Raw genomic sequence first — 18,453 nt, 5'->3', positions numbered from 1 at the left:
ATACGCCAACGTACTGTCCACATATGCAGTGTGCATTTACATTTTAATTTTTAATACAACAAATCATATTATCGTATGTGTACCCTAGGTTCCTTGACTTGCTGTATTTTTTTTATATTTTCCCTTGCATCTTCACGCTTCACCGCTGTTATATGTTTTTAGTCCCATGACGACGACATTATTACACATTTTATCAAAACTTAACAAAATCGACCACAAGCCAGTAACTATGAATTATGACTTGGCATATTTAAACCTCATTATTAACACCAATCACGACTTTTGATGACATCGCGACACAAATAATTAAAAGTGTCCCGAGTTAATTATTTATACACATGGAAAGTTAAGGAAAAAAAAACCGAAACACGACGACTTTTTTAAATTCATATTTCCATGCAGGCCACGTGATATAATAATTATAACTATATTTTTTACCTCGAATTTATCAACGTACCTACCGTTTCGTATGCAATTGCACAAAAACGATAAAGACACATACTGTTTATTATCATTATGTATGCCTAATAAGAAAAAATAATAATATTGTACACGATATTGGCATGTATAATATAATTTTATAATGTTAATATTGTATAGAAAGTCCGAAGTCGCATATTATCATATTCTTGTTTTTTTAAACTACGCATTAGCATAATATTATATTATAATAGTATGTGATATTATGCTGTACGTAGATTTATATAACGATATTATTCTACGGAGTTGTACACACTATTATACACTGTGTCACGAAAAATAAATTAACCTCACCTCTCCGATGAAATGTGTATGACTTAAAATAATACATGCCTGTATGAGTGCCACTGTGAAAAGTGTTAATAATTGATTTGCACGTCGAATGTTTCATACGCATATTATAGTAAGTAGGTACATACTGTGGTCCAACCTATACGTGCTGTTGGTTTTTTCTACACGAGCTGAGCATAATGTGAATAGTTTTCTCAACCTTAACCTACGATAGCATTATACGGTGAAATTGTATTATCGGAAGGGGGGGGGGGAGCAGAGAGATAAAAATGTATTATTATATTATGGAATATATAGAACAGTTAATATAATATGGCCTACAAAAAAAAAAAACCAACATCATTACGATTTACGAGATGTACGTCTAATCGCCGACTGGTTGATCATAAAAAGAATCGCACTGTGTAAACTATATATTAATACTATGAACTTATAACTTATCCAGTAATCGGAATCAAATGTTTAATATTGTTTTTTTTTTTATTATTATGTATTATAGTCGAAACGTGCGATAAAATATTATATTGTCCGATAGTTTAGGCGGCGTTACACTAGTCGCGTGTGGATTGACAAAGGTTTATTTGAAAACAACCTACTAAATTATTTCTCGTAAAACGGTATTAATAATGATCGATATTTTATGGACGGCATACGGCATTATTTATCAGGCAGTACGAAATAATGTCCAATGTAATTATTAGTTTCGTAATTTCAATAAAATGAAAAGGATATGGGTTCTTAAAAAATAAAAATCGTTACATTTGTGTATGCTCAAACTGAGCTTAAAAATACAGAATAAAATGTTTTTCTATTGTCGTTTTTACGAGCAGGACTCTATCAGTTTTCTCAAATAACGAGTTTAATTCAATTAAAATGTCACATAAACGCTATCGTCGTTGTTGCGATATGACTAAAAATGATTTGAAACAAAACGTCTGTCAGCCTGATTTATGGCTACAACATAATTCAAGATTTTGACAAATTTCAAATTAAAAAAAAAAGTTAACCATGTACTTGTAGTTTCGATATGTTTGAATTTCTGTAATATATACTTTCAAGGAACCTTGTGTTAAATTATTAAGCATTATTATTAACTAACAAACGTTTTATCAAACATAAATCGAATAAGCTAAAATACAAAACATTGTAATGTCCATGAATAGCACAAAAAGAGACTATTTTTGAAATTTAAGCATGTCTAATAATTTTTAATATAAATATTTGGTGAAAATTACTTGTCTCTATGAGTTTTTGTTTTGGAATTACAACAGAAAAACAAAATTGGTCTCAGAAAAACTAGTTATGCTTAAATATTTCCTTTTTTCAAATTTTTTTTAGATTGCAATGTAAAATATTGGGGAAGGTATACATTTAAAATATAAGAAATGTTCTACCTCAAACCTCTTTTGAAGAAGAAGGGTTTTTTTAAAAATTTAAATTATTTACTTACAGACAATTTTTTTTTAAACACATAATAAATCTAATACATTGATCGCTCCTCTCAAAATCTAATAATATATTGTTTATCGATTGCTCAAATAAAACGAAACTGTGTTAATGTTCGTATAAAATTATAAATGTATAATATGACTTATCATATTATCTTATTATGATAAGTATTATCTAAATACCTTCAAACACGATTGTGTAGAGTAATAATAATAATAATAATAGTGAGTTTAGTGACCGTTTGTGAATTTTTTCTCACTGTTTTATTTTTAATATTTAATAACTTATATATTTTGTTCTGCTGATAAAAGCAGGCTGGTATAAAAACTCGTGTTTAATTATAAAATTGATGATTGCATAATAATTTATCTTTGAACCAGCGTGAAATAAAAACACAGATCATAATGCGATTCAAAAAGTTTCCTATTATATTATTTTTATTTGTCCGTATGAAACAACAACATGGACGCCCAATATAGAAAAAAACACCTTATCTATAAATCCACTCATCGTAAATCAAATTATAATATTTTTTGTTACAATGTCATATCGTCTAAACATCCCGTGAACACGTTTTTGACCACTAATTATTCCCAGTAACTTGGTGAGTTATGAAAACCAATACTTATAACGACAGAAATACAAACACGTGGATTGTTTATGACGTGTGTTTGTGTTGTGGTATGATACAATTGAGCTATTACGATGTTGGTATACATATTGTATGTATATAAAAAAAATTATAATACCTAATTAAAATAATTATAGCGTGTGCTTGGATAGAAAAAAATTACGGTTGAAAATAATCATTGTCTAGTTAGGAAGATACACACGCTATGATAACAAAAATTATACACAACAAAAAACTCTACTATATAATAATTTCCACACTAAATATTTAAGTACCCGACACACATGGAATAAAAAATAAAATGCGTTGCTTAAACAAAACCGTTTATTAACAACCGGTATATTATTAAAATATTTTACAGAGATACTGCATTAATTTTTTTTTTTAAGTCTCACCGAACAAACAACAAATAGTAACGGGGTAAAATCCATCGATTAGTTTGTACACAGTGGCACCGGAATAAGAGGGAGTAGAGGTTGCAAAACTTATGATTACACCACCCCTTGCCCCAACACCAAAAAAAAAAAATAATATATATACGTTGATACAACTTTATGAATAATAAAAACAAATATTTAAATTAACATTAATTATTAATCTCCTTATTAATAAAAATATCTGGTATTAAAATTGCAAATAAATGAAGTTATTTTATTATTTTATAACACATACCTAGTATATGGTTTAAAAAAAACAATCAAAGGCAATTATAATTCTATGACATGATAATTTGTATTGTTAAAAAAAAATGCATAACAAGTAGCACTTGAACAAAATGCTTAGGTAACCAAACATTAATATATTAAATACCTTCTCATGTTATTTTATAAGTTAGAACCAAATTTGTTTATAATTAACTATACTTACTACCTATTTATTACCTAGTACTCTTGGTCAACAGTTATTTTAATTACATACTTGGAAAGTAACCCTAGTATTTCAGAATTTAGCATTAATAAATGCTTGTGTGCTAATGCTTTGTACCTACAGAAATTGTGTTTTTAAATTATGTTTGTATCCAAGGATGTGCCGAAGCCAGGGCTCGGAATGGACCATTATTCTGATCCGGATCATATCATTAGAAAAATAGTTTATTATAATTTTTCACAAACCAATTGTTTATAAGCAATACTGTATTTACATATAATTATTTATATTATGTATATTAAAAAAGAAATGATGTGCCTATTTTGGTTATGATTTCAGTCAAATTATATACGTTTTTCGTTGGTGAGTTGATTAAGTTCATACATTTTTGTACACATACACAGTCTACAAATGATCATAATACGCATAAATGACAACAAAGAAGAAAACACATTGTAACAAGAAAGTTTAATTGCCTATTGAAAAAACTGTAAACTGACGACACTCGAATCCACACATCCTGGTCATTATTTCTAAGTTCACGATAAATAATTGTAAGGTATTGTCTTAGAAAGCGCAATATTGTGAGTAAATTATAACTGGCTCCTTCAGACGCTATTGATGCAGACGAACACGGAGACGCTAATAATATTATTAAATTTCAAACGATTGGAAAAAACTCAATCCTTACGAGTGCTCGCACATTTATAATTGATATTTTTTTCCCATTGAAAAAATATCGTTACAATAAAAGACGTACAAGGGAAAACGAACACTCCGATCGAAGACATATTATTATAACGTGTGAACACACAAACATGCTTATTGCCAATGATACACACGTTGAGAATTCAACATCGGAGAAAAAAGCCAGCGGCATCGACTGTACGTTTATCTTCCTATCGTAACATTTCTTTGACGGCTGTCAAAGAGAAGACTTTTATCGTCTATTGCGACGCTATAATAAGATTTCGTGGTGGAAATATTCGTTTCAGTTATTTAGCTGTATATGATATTATATAGGAACGCAATAAATTGGACCAATATATAGACTACGTTTACGACTGTGGTCGTCGTGATGGAGTTTTATTTTTATTTTACTCGAGCTTCTTTTTATACTCGACTTTTTAGACGGCTCTTTCTTTGTGAGGATGATGCTTTGCAAACAGTTTTCATTTTAAACGAATAAAAGAAGCATTTATATTTTGACGTCTGTAGATAGGTATAGATTTGTCACAGCGTATATGGAATATGTATATATCGTTATACTGTTCGTTTTCGATTTAGATTTTTCAAAAAGGGAATAGGTTTAAACTTTTATAGCATATAATGTAGCAATACTTAAAACTTATGTATATGAATAACACACATTCTATATGCACATAATGATATTATGGGTTCATACATAATAGGTATATAGTGTAAGAATAGTATGTAAGAATTAGTTTGCGTACGAATTTAGAATAATAAGCATAATGTGTAGGTATAAAAGATATTGAAAATACTCTCGAAAATAAGTGATACAGATTCTGATATTCTCAAATTCTCAGATATTTTATCTACATCAAAAATACTCTTGCAAGTGCTCCAAGTAATGGCAAATTTTATCCAACTAATGAAGAATATTAAAGATTATTGAGCGATCAAAGGAGCACACTACAGAGAACTCGCCATACAGGCGGAGGACAAAATAAATAAATATGTATGCTTAATAATAATGATAACAATATTATGTAGTCCAACATACTCGGTCGTATACAGTTACAACTAACAAGTAACAACAATAATATTTTATAGATTTATATCCAAACGTCTACGTGATAGTAGTTGTTAGTCGTGTCCACCGGAGATCTCGGCGTCATAATTTATCGCGTGAACGAATTACTGTTGACTGTCGACTGTAAAATAAAAAATGCTGACGAGTTATCTGCCGTAGGACCGACGGTTTTGTTTTTAAATATTATATAGTTACACGCAAAGATTAAAATAAAGCAAACATATCATATTATTTATATAGTTTTAATAATTAATATTATATTATCTTTACATTATATTCACTGAGCGCCGTGGGGGAAAAAAACCATCGGTTACCGTTTGATTTAAAAGCAATATTTATAAACCTTTTACATCGATAACCAAAGAGATTAAACGCTCGGCACACATCGATTACGTTACATATATGTACGCCAAGTACACATGACGTCACCGGTAAACAAAAGTCGATGGCGAGACCATAATATTATATTGTGTTTACGTCTCACAAGTATTTTTCCGAAATGAGCACGAGATTAAATTCCTAAATTTTCATCGTTTGGTTTTTCTTTTTTATTAAACATTCCGGCTTTTACCTAGAGTATAATACGCTATAATATTATTATTATGCTATGATATTTTATAGGAAGGACGAGAATCATATTTATTATGATATTATATCATATATGTAAATATTCGGACAAATATTGTGTAAAAAAATGAATGTAAAACAAAATAATTTTACTCACATTCATAAACGAAATATCAAACGTAAAATTAATAAGTATACTAATAGTATAAGGCAATCTATACAACTGAATTTAAATATTTCACAAATGTACTATTAAGCTTATTCTTATCACCAAATTACCTTTGTATGATTATTATGATGAATATATATATATTATATAAAATATAAAATGTAAATTGTTTTCCCGGCTACCTGATGACTTTATTGTTGAAACCATAATAATTGTAAATAGTATTTAACTTAAAAACCAAGACTGGCAGTCGTCCAAATAGCAAAACTAGTTCCTAGAAGATTCCTTGGATAATCCTCAAGAGACTCCAAGGACTATCCATAGGAGGAAACAATAAAACAACCAGTTGTATTACAAAGAGTGTTAGATTAAAACTACAAAATATAGAATCTAAATTAAAAGCTATACACTTTTTCCCGTTACTAAAAACAATTGCGTTTATTGATTATTAGTTCTAACTATTAGTTACCTCTTCTATTTTTGTCTATGGTAAAGCTATTACTTAACAGACTGTATGATAATAATAACTTATATTCGAATACCTAATAACTGTTGAGCTATTGGCATATGATTCCCAAATTGAAGTTAGGTAAAATCCCCATGGAATCATTTCGAGGTTTCCATTTAGTGGATTCAGTGGGAGCTATTTATACGAGAAAACTCCCCCTAGCTTTTTTGCTACTGTAATGATACAGTTAACCGCATCAAGGATAACGCTCGCTTTTTCCAACTTATTTTTTTAAAAATACATTTATGAAATTAAACTGCTTAAAAAGGCAATTTTTTTTTTAAACCAATAGTTTATAAGAATAAATCATCTACACCTAGAATGCCATGAGCAATCTATAGGGTTACTCGTATCTTGGCATGCCTACGCACCTGCAGCGCGAACACTCGCACAAAAAATGATTTGCGCCTTTGTGGGATTAATTGGAACCCAATGAAAGACGTTTTTGAATACCATGGACCTATATTTAGTGACTATATCAGGCCGAAACGTCTCGTGTTTTATTATACACCTAAATATGTTTGTGACTTAGTTGTGGTTCGAATGGGGGCTTTAGCCGTTTGAGAATATTCCACGCAAAATGCGCATTAGCCATTAGTGTACATGATTCGTTTTACTTTACACTTTACACATTTATTGTGAAAACGATAAATTAAAATAATTGAAACGGAACGCACTACCTACGTATAGGCGGTAATAACGAGTAATTCCGTTTAAATTCTTGTGCTGTAATAATTATACCACTACATTATTACATCGTGCGTGCGTTCGTCTCTAAATGCACCGTGGCACCGTACCGAAAAATTACCTATTTTTAATACGCATAATATAATATAAAATATTATTATTGCACCAGCAAGTTGTTCTGGCGACGCCGTTTAGCGAAGTGTCGGTGTCAATTTATTTGAAAGCCGTATAACGTTAAAGTCGACGAGTAACTGAGACCCGTTATTATAGGAAATCGTCAATTTATTATCGTTGAGCATCGTTGCGGCGTGGAGTGGGGGCGCACGTCGAAAGCGAGATTTTGACTCGTTCGAATCGATCATGTGGTTCTGTGTAAAGAAAAATAAAACACGTAAAACCCAAAAAGTCCCAACGATCCGACTCGGTTGGTATTTACCGCCGTAGTAGTTCCAATACAGTGTACAATAATAAGACATTATTTAAAATATAATGCTGGTGGTGGAAATGAAATATTTACCCATTTCAGCGAGCACATAATACGATTCCGTTTTGTATTATAAATATTCGCCGCCTTCGTTCGATAAATGTATCGGAAAATACGTTTTTAATTGTTTTATGTAAATCGTTTAGAACCGCTCACGCCGCCTTGCGGTCCATTTAATCCGCCAAAGTTGGTCTGGAGTTTTTAATTTACGATTTACCGAAGGGAAACATTATGTACAAACAAAGTATAAACGGAATATACACTATATATGCGTGTGTGTGTGAGTGTACCAGGTGTATGGGTGGGTGGAATGAAAAACGAACATTGTTCTCAAAGTTTTTTTTTTTCGCGAGCTCGACGACAACAAATTCGACTACGGTTTGACGGACACAGACCGATTAACAATTGAAACGTTCTCAGAGCACGTACCAATCGTTGGGTCGTTTCGTGTCCCACATCGTTCCAGGCGTTTTTCGCTGCGCTTCCCGCTGGTATTTTAACCGCCCTTGGCCATGTGTTAATTTGATTCATTTGCAACCCGTTTCCTCGTGCATTATACAGCATCTTAAAAATGTTAAATTATAACAGTATAGTTGTATCACTGTTTGGCATCATCCGAATTTCGTGCACAACCTATAATTTGAGTCGAATTGCGTACCTGTTTATTTGAATAAAAATGTCCACAATAATGTGATCAATTGTCAAATTTCTCTTACAATTTTTTCGGTCTTAGTGATCTGATATAGTCACCAGCTGACAAAGTTTAACTGGTGTGGTCAAAAGTCTTGCACATAATATTATTATATTGTACTAGTTATTTAATATACATATATGCACCTAAAATTAAGGTATAGTATGGAAATATTGAAGACATACATTTATAATAGGTACCTAGTAATAATAAAAGGATAATATGGACACTGAGTATATAAATAATATATTATAATTATATAATCTGTAATATAGATTATAGGTATATAATTATTTTAAAGTTATTATTTTTTTTATTATTATTAATAAATATACATTTATAAATAATGATAGCTCAAGTTAAATTTTAAAAATCATTTTTTTTGTAAAAAAGTATGTCTATACCTAAACTGTTATACTTATACTGATTTGTCGACCAATTTAAGCCATGCTATTTGGTTATTTTCACATTTAATATCTATCTATTACATCTATTATGAACATTTCTCCATTTTTTTTTATATATATGACTTTTTGTTTGTCTTATTCAGTTTTATCGATATATACCATAAATTAAAGTAAAAGATAATGATATTATGATAGTTATCACTTTTTATTTATACTGTACTCAACTCAAAAACACCAAAAATAAATCTCGCATACAATCCTGATGTTTCTATGTTTAATATGTATATGCCACAAGCAATAATTCGGATACACCACTATTTATATACTATCAATTTTTACTCACATTGGTATTCATTTGACCTCAAAATAAATAATTGAATTTTTCTGAAATAAAATATATGTGTAGATAGCTTACACAATATTATTACAACATGTCCAAATTACCCTCGAAGCAATGGATTAGCTGAGAAATGTATAACATTAATGTATTTGTAATCTCATAAGTCATAATATTGTCTGCACTATCATATAATATAAATTTAGTTCATGGTAGTTCATCATTATTAAGACTTAGTATTGCAGTTATAATGCCAAATTTACAAAATACAACGTTTATTATTCAAGCACAGTCGATATTTTACAATATCAAAACATAATTTCAATGTATTTATAGATCCTATATAAGGCTTAAATTATTGATGGATCAAATGTGAACTATCAGTGAAAATTCATTAAAAGTTACAAATAATGTGCTTAAAAATTAAAGGCTTCATTTTAATTTTAAAAGTCACTTCCCAAATATGCTCTTTTTATATGATGTAAAATAATTTAATAGATATAATTTTTAAAATCTAAATAAAAATTATAGTTCAAAATTGTTTTCACATAAATCATTTTTTTCTAATTTAAGAAGGTATATCATTATTTATTAGTCTAGTGCTTGGAACCTTATGTCCTTAATAAATAGGGCAGATGACTTGTAACATTTGCATGTTTGTTTTGCAAGATCACAAAAATAGCAGAGTAAGAAACAAATACGTTTCATGCTGAAACAAAGCTAGTTTTGAAATTTTGTTTTGCATATAAATGGATATTTTGAGTTTTTTTTGGTTTTAGTGCATATTTCATAGTTTATTATTAATGAACATTTATTTAAAGTTTTCACTAGATATTATTGATTCGTTTTTTTTTTAATACCTAGTTGACACATAATTTCCAGTTTTTATTGATAAATATTTAGCAAAAATAATCAATCATAAAAATGTGTTTAGTAAAATATTTGTGCTTATGAAAATTATAAGTAAAAAAAAAATTAAACTTATTTTTAAAGCATATTTGTTCTTTTTAATATAATGTACCTACCTATTTATTATTTTTTTATTGCCAAATTTTCAAATTGTATTATAAACTTGTCATTAACCATCAAATATGATCCAAAAAATTGTCAAATTAAGAAATATGCTAATAAAACTATAAAATCACTAAATATGCATTATATAGTTTTAATATTTTTTTCGTACTGTCGTGAAAATAATTTCAAGCTTACTTCGCGTTAAATATAATAGTCCAAAAACGAAACATTCAAATGCAACAACTTCCCAGCCCCACGTGAACTAGTGATATTTACGATTTATCGTTGCACACAATTTGAAAAACCCTGTATAAATAAACCGAAACTTTATATGTACATTATACACGTTATATATGTTATGATTATATGAACGTGGATTTCCAAAGTCAACTACGTGTCTACGTGTAATACTAAATGTTATTGCCATGTGCGCATCGGCTTCCCCATCGCGAATCGAGGTTTTTATGGCTCTATACGACTACATAATAATATTTTAATATTGCATTATATCCATAGCAGTGTGATTTAATATACAAGCACGCAGCAAATGTGTTGCTTGAAAGACTCGGTCGAGTGTGCAAAATGTTGTACCAAGGTCATTTTTTTTTTTTCAACATTTCGTCCATTATTATCGCAAAATAAATAGCACACCTATTATATAATGACGCCAATATCATTAATGTGTATTAGTGTCGCGTGCGAGACTGTCCTCCGCCACCGACCGAATCACCGCAGGAATGCCATATTATTATGCCCGTGTATTTTCGATGATAATAATATTGTAATAACTTGTAAGTAATAAACAATAACTATTATGGCACTTATTATTATTGGATGGCTAATTATTACCATTCCCGTCTTTTACGCACTTAAACGACTGATGACGAATCCACGATTATAAAATAGCGTACCATTATCATCGTTACCGTCGGTCGATACGTCATGTTATAATAAATAGTAGGTACGTGGCGGGTCGATGTCTGCAAACGATTATAGACTAGGTACAATAAAATGCATTTTTTTCGACCGCGTCTAGCTGCACGAATATACTAAATACGTTCGATTCGCTTGCAAAGTAATTAATCAAGCAATTAGCGCTTGCGACGTTACTCGAATATTTTTCCTAGAGTTGGTTTAAAAATAAATGTTAAATATACGCCAAACGAATAAATGAATATTAAATTACCCAATTTTAAAGAAACGTGACGCATGCCGAATTTACGGAGGTACATATATAAATCGTGTACACACTGCATACATGGTACTTTTTCGCTCTCGGCGAAACGAAATTAAAATATCGAATAAAATTAATTCATTATTATCGTTATAATTAAAAATATATATTAACCCCGCACTAATTGGTTTTTAAATACCAAAATCATTGCATAAAACCGCACTCATTAATGACGTAGATATATACATATTGGTGGACTTTATAAAGTAGACTTGATTATAATTTATTTTCCAACACACGTCAATAATTATTACTGTTATAAACATTAATTTACGAGTAAAAAATCTACCACCGCGGATTCGAGCCTTGTGTAATGGGCGATGCGTATATGATATAATATTCCCTCCTCCTCCACCCCATGCGCACGGGAACGGAAAATGTAAAATTAATTTTCTACATGCGTGGTTTCAAAAATGTCATTTCCCCGCAGGAAAATTGCATTTATATATTTACTATACTATTCCATAAATTGAACGCGATCGTTCGATTTAAAAACCCGTGAATAATCTAATCGTATACGTACGCAAGTATAATAATAATAATAATAATATACGTTGGTACCTATGATAGACGTGAAGTTGAGTAATCGACGGACTTGCCGAACGTTTCATGAATACGTCGTGTGCACAACAAAATATATGACGATAATACCGTGCACACCACAATTACAAATGTACAGCAGTGTTGTAAGCAGCCGCGGACATGAAATTTCGGACTTTCGGATTTGTAAATAATATTAATCTAATATTATACGATATTAATTATTTGAATAATATAATTACTATATCGTGTGGACCGTGTGTATACGGTCCCTGGTGTCCGTCCGTCCGAACTTCGAGTGTAAAATAAACAGACAAGCTACAATTGAATCCCAATTAATTTCAACCAAACCCAGTGCGTGTGACAATAAGTGTCTTGGTCGTAATTAAATTAAACTCTTCGCGTGTACTGCACTGCAATGCACACCTAACACTATACTGTACGTCTGCAGTGTATAAAACATTAATAATCATACACGATAAGTCGATTGTTTCTGGCCGTGTTGATTTTATTTCGTTACTAATCAAAGATCAACTTGCTCGGACCTGGTATTTCAAATGAGCTGCAATGATTCTAAAATACACATAAACGGACTTCAATGAAAAGAAAAAAAAACTTGGCAAACGACTGCAAATCGATATGCACTCTCGGCTAGCGACGCGTACGTTGTACAAAATTATCCGGTTAGCAACGTAATAAACGTGAACGGAAAATTTGTTTGAGAGATCAACGAACTTCTATAATATGTCATACATATTACATATTATGCGTAATATATAGCAAATGGCAATAAACGTATTTACGATTGTTTTTCATTGCTAAAGCATCATTTTACTTTTCCGTTAAAACGAAAATACACCGCTCGGCAAATTTGTTTTGCCTTACACGACTTGCACGCCGTCCGTATACACGTAAAATAATAAGTACGCAGTAAAACTCGCGGGCAACCTAGGTCTTGAACGCCATATAGATTGTAGCAATAAAAAAGTATATACCCACGCCTTGACATTTGACCGGGTCTCTGTTTTAGTTGTACCGCGATTGAAAAATGAAATAAACATGATTAATAAGGTAGCTATGATAATAATAAGATAATAATTGCTATATGTATAAGGAGTACGTATCTTATCTCAATTAGCGAATGCCCAGTCCACCTTAATTATTGTAACCCTACAACCATGTGAATTGATGAAAGTTTCAGACGAGGTTTTTCATAAAAGGGCAACTATAAGACTGAGTAAGACTAATTATGGTTATTTCTACTTTTTTTTTTTATTGCTACTGATATGCGCCGAAAAATGTGTGCGAAATAATGATTTCATACTCAACATTTTTTGGGACAAAATTCTAGTAAGTACAAAGTAGTATGCGGAATCACATAGTTTGTTTATCATAAAATTTCGGGTTTTAGTGAATAGCACACATATTATTATGAATTTAATACAGTATTGTGTTTCATTTATGCTAAATTAATAATATTATAATAAAAGCCCTAACCACATTTTGCCGACAAATAGATTCCACGCATGTTTACTGATATCATCCATAAATTCTCATTAAATGTTTTATATGTGCACTTTTATTAGAGAATAATAATATAGTATACATTTATATATATATGTTTATTTCAAATATGCAAACAAAATATTCAAATATTTTTTACTCGTTCGTAGTATTGTGCACAAAAAATTACGATTATAATATGTTATATGAGACGAGTACGTATGCATCTATATATAACGTTGTATGATATATAATATTTCACAAACGTTCATTTCGTTCATGTTTTTAAATTAAAGCATACAATGTTGAATGTGTAGAAACTTTAATATTTGTCTGTAACACACAATACATAGTGCCTTTTGTACATATTCATCCTAATTGAATATCCATTACATATTGCGTCCGCCGTAGAAGTTTAATTAAGTTTTAGAAAATTAATATTTTAAAGTAAGCACATAATATTTTATCATATAGCATTTTCTAGGGTGGAATTAAAATACATGAATATGAAATTAATTTCACTCACCTCTAAGCCAGCCACCGTGTATTTTGTATACTCGTATTAAAAAATAAATATATGAACGCGTATAGTACATACTTTAGACAGGTCATACTGTACCTACGAGATTTCAAAGCGTTTATTATCGTATTATAAAAACCGTTTTGACCAAAACATTTTTTTTTCGGTATTGTATTTGATTTTATTTTAATAACATAATCCACTTACTTTTGTACCTAGTTTTAATTACAAGAAATATCAAATTACATTAATTACTAAAATCATTAAGAAGTAGCTTAGAAAAAAAAGATGTATTATTACGTACTTAAGAGTTAGTATGCATCAGTAAGTAATTTTGTAGTACCTATAATACATAGTATTAGTAGGTACCTAATATTAATTATTTAATCATATTAACTACATATTGTTTTTAATTTTTTCTTATATTTTTAAGTTTATATTTTCCACAAACAAAAATGAACTTATATTGAATAACGGAAAATGCTTATAGCTCATCAAAAACTGTATCAAAAGAGTTGGGAAATGTAGGGCCTCAAAAACATTAGTACCTACCGTCTCTCGGTTCTGGTAGTGCACAATATATTATGTGGTCGTAGTAAAAGTGTACAACCGTCTTTACGAGTTTCTTAATTTAAGGTTAGGACTCGGACGATAACGAACAGCGAACAGACACACAATATTATAATATGGTCCGTAAACAGAACAAATTTGCGCGCTTGTTGGTTATCGTTTGAGAATTTTATATCTCGCATTTTACTACTTGCAAACGACACCCGGCCGTAGAATACTGTTACGCAATTCGAGCATTTTTTTTTTTTTTTTACACGACCGAATTAACCTAGTTTCTTTTTTTTCATTCGCCGTCGCCTTGTTCGCTGTGCGGTAACAGTAACGATAATAATAATATCACCTGATAGGCATGAAAATATTACGACCGGTAACGGACAGCGTCAACTCATTTTTATGTACAAGTAGGCACAATAATACGTCTATAAAATAATGAACTTATCATGAGCGAGACCGCTCAACGGTGTGCCTATATATCTATTACGTTGTGTTACTGGCGTAGGTGTATTATAGTTACGGAGAGTATTGCACTATGCCATCAGCCACATCATTATGCTCACTGCGTTTTACGGTCTTTTGTTTCGTATATTGTATTAAAATATAATCTCTCTCCCTCTCGATTTTTTACTCAGTCTCGCAACTTGTATCATATATTATTATTGTTATTATAACTAAACGATCCGATGGTTGTCCCGAGGACGGGTTATTATTATTTTCTATTCCCTTGGTTGGGAAATTTGTATCTTCTGTATACCAAACTATATTATGCATTCTCCTACGAGAGGCGTTCCGCCGATAACGATCACTGGCCGCTGATCTCGTGTGTATAGGTGTTGTTCTGTTGTGTGTGTGAAGTCGACGTCGACGTCCTCGTTCTCCTTTTAACGGGGTCCCGTCGGTCATGGGGGAGGTATTGGAGACACGATATCCATCTCGGACGAGTTAAATCCTGGTCGGCCTATTTAATATTGTATATTAGGTATATTATATTACATACGTGAACTAGAGGATAGTATCGGTTAGTATAATATGTACCTATTGTGTATAATATATATATATAAATATAGAAAAAAAACAGTGGACCTAGGTGGAACAATAACATGGACGTATAATGAGGAAAGCAAACAGGAATTTCGTGTTGTATCACGACAACGGTTATGAAAGTATGTGTATGTGTGCGTATGTGTGTGTGTGTGTGTGATACAATTAGGTACTGTTGGTTAACGCGTGTTGGTAAACGTATTAGGTAGAGAGAGACTTAATTCTTGAATAAACAGAGGCGTAGCGGCAGAATATTCAGATATACTTATTAAACAGTGTCGCGTAATACGGAGATAACGGACTACGAAGTCTTCTGTACCAAATGTATTTCAAGGGAGGAAAGATGAATGGTAAAAAAATAAAACCCCCATAAAATACCTAGCGGAAACTATATGAGAAAACGTGTGTGTTATCGACGCGACGATAAAATATACCTTTTTATACGCTTGTCGCTTGTGTAACGTGTATAGATATTACTTAATGTTGTGTTAATAATTCGGATATTAATATTGGCCGGCCACAAAGCGAGCGAGGCCTATTGTACTGCAGCACAAGAACAGTATATTATAATAGTATAACTACATGTCACAACGACCGCCTGTCTGCCTGCATGCCTTCCTCCTATACCTTACAGAACGCGTTCAAGTCTATATTAATATACACACTGTGTGGCGAAGTTATCTCTGGAATACGTCCATTCCATTCTTGTAGTGAACTATATACGTGTCCATTATTGCGCCTAAGAAAAGTTCCTTTATCGCCGCACTCATTATTACCTCCTGTGCATCTCGACCAGTTTATCGCATCCCACAACAGCGCATTATATGTGTTGTGCATGTGTAGGTGCGCTACGCGTTGTTTAACGATTCGTGTGTTACGATACGCTAGACTCCGTCTGCGGGTTATTTGAAAGGAAGATAATATTTACAAATCGGTCGTTTCGAGTGCCCCTCCAAATGGCGTACGACGTATTAAAATATCCCCGAGGAACTGAAACGTCAAGTCTACGTGTTTTCGAGAAAGGAAATAAAAACGCCTGTGGTTCTTTCGCGTGAAATAAGTAGATTTAAATTAATGAGTACTGGCTGCACATCACGATGTCATAAATAGTTGAGATGATTATTTTTAACATACCTATCTTTAAAATATAGTTTTTATAATAATATATATAAATTATTGGCTGACAGTATTTTCATAATTTTTTCGGATTGGAAAAACATTTTGTTTTTGGTATAACTGTTTAAGTATACGTATAAGTCATACAAATATTTCCATTCCTAAATTGAACAACCTCATGGCACGTGGTGATCGTATATATACTTGAACGTGATCCTTTGAATTCGAATATCTCAGTAATTCGTTATACATTCAAGTGCACCCAATTAGGAATCTTACGATTACATCCAAAATAGACCCCTTGCTGTGCTTTTTTCGATACAAAACATAAATCCAACCTGGTTAACATCGTGTTCTTTCTGTGACTAAAAATGTATAATTCGTTCCATTCTTAAAAAATATAACAAATATTGACTGATGCAAAAATTATATCCGACGAAATTGTATAATCAAGTTTAAAGCACATCAGATGAGCGTATACTGAAATTCCTTCAGTTGACATAATATAACCTTATTCCGATACTCGAATAGTCGTGTCGTTATAAAATTGGCAAAATAAAGCGTGTACTAAAATATTATGACATATTATAGGTAGTGATTAAGAAAAATACTTTTACAACGTTTTGGTATCGCTTGCATTTGAAATGGAGTGAGATTTACCAAAACGTATAAGAGGCACTACACTTATATAGGCACTTATATAGGCACTATATGTTTAATAATTAAATTGCGACAAGTTCACAGAGATTTGGTGGACAATTGTGAGTAGTTGAAATGTATACAGAATGTGATACGGACGACATACTCCTGTTTGGATGTATGCGTGTATGACACGTTAGTATATGTTACGACGCACGTTTACATAATTTTCACGTCTAAAATGAATTTACATACCTACTGTGTTCAATTATAAAACAAAAAAGGTGACATTTTTCAACATTGAATGTATTTTACAGATAGTTAGAAATCGAGTACAACTATTATTATAGAGGCAGCCAGGGCTAACATTTTCAAGTACCTGAATATACGTATAAAATGTTACTTAACTATATCACTAAAAATTGTTACAATTTAATACCAAATTATACCAATATACGACTGACAATGATTTTACCCTTGGATTTTTATAGTTTATTTTTGAATTAATTACTATCATAAAATAAAAATAAAACAACAAAATATTTTGGGTTCAAATGTTTTAAATATATTATAGCGCATCACTGGATGCTTCTTTGTCTCACGCCACCAATATTATATTGTTATGTATCATATTTAAGTTTATTCTCTCTCCTTATTTTTCAACCAAAAAGAATATATATTTATAGTTTACTCAAGCAGTTCAAAGAGAATGGGAATTTTGTTTTTCAGTCAAAATATTTTTAAGGGATCTTGAAATACTTTAAATAGCTTTGAAGACTACATGCGGGATTGTAAGACTTTGGAGAGGGAGATAGAGATCTTCCAAGCCGGCTATTCCCACCAATGTTTTAATGTTGCTCATGTTTACTTTTCGTTACACTGTGAACTGATGAACAATTGGCCAAACGATAATATTTCTATCTGCGAGCCTTTA

Source organism: Myzus persicae, unplaced genomic scaffold (assembly GCF_001856785.1).
Source record: "Myzus persicae strain clone G006 unplaced genomic scaffold, MPER_G0061.0, whole genome shotgun sequence".
Taxonomy (NCBI): Eukaryota; Metazoa; Arthropoda; class Insecta; order Hemiptera; family Aphididae; genus Myzus; species Myzus persicae.
Note: the sequence above shows the minus strand (reverse complement) of the source record.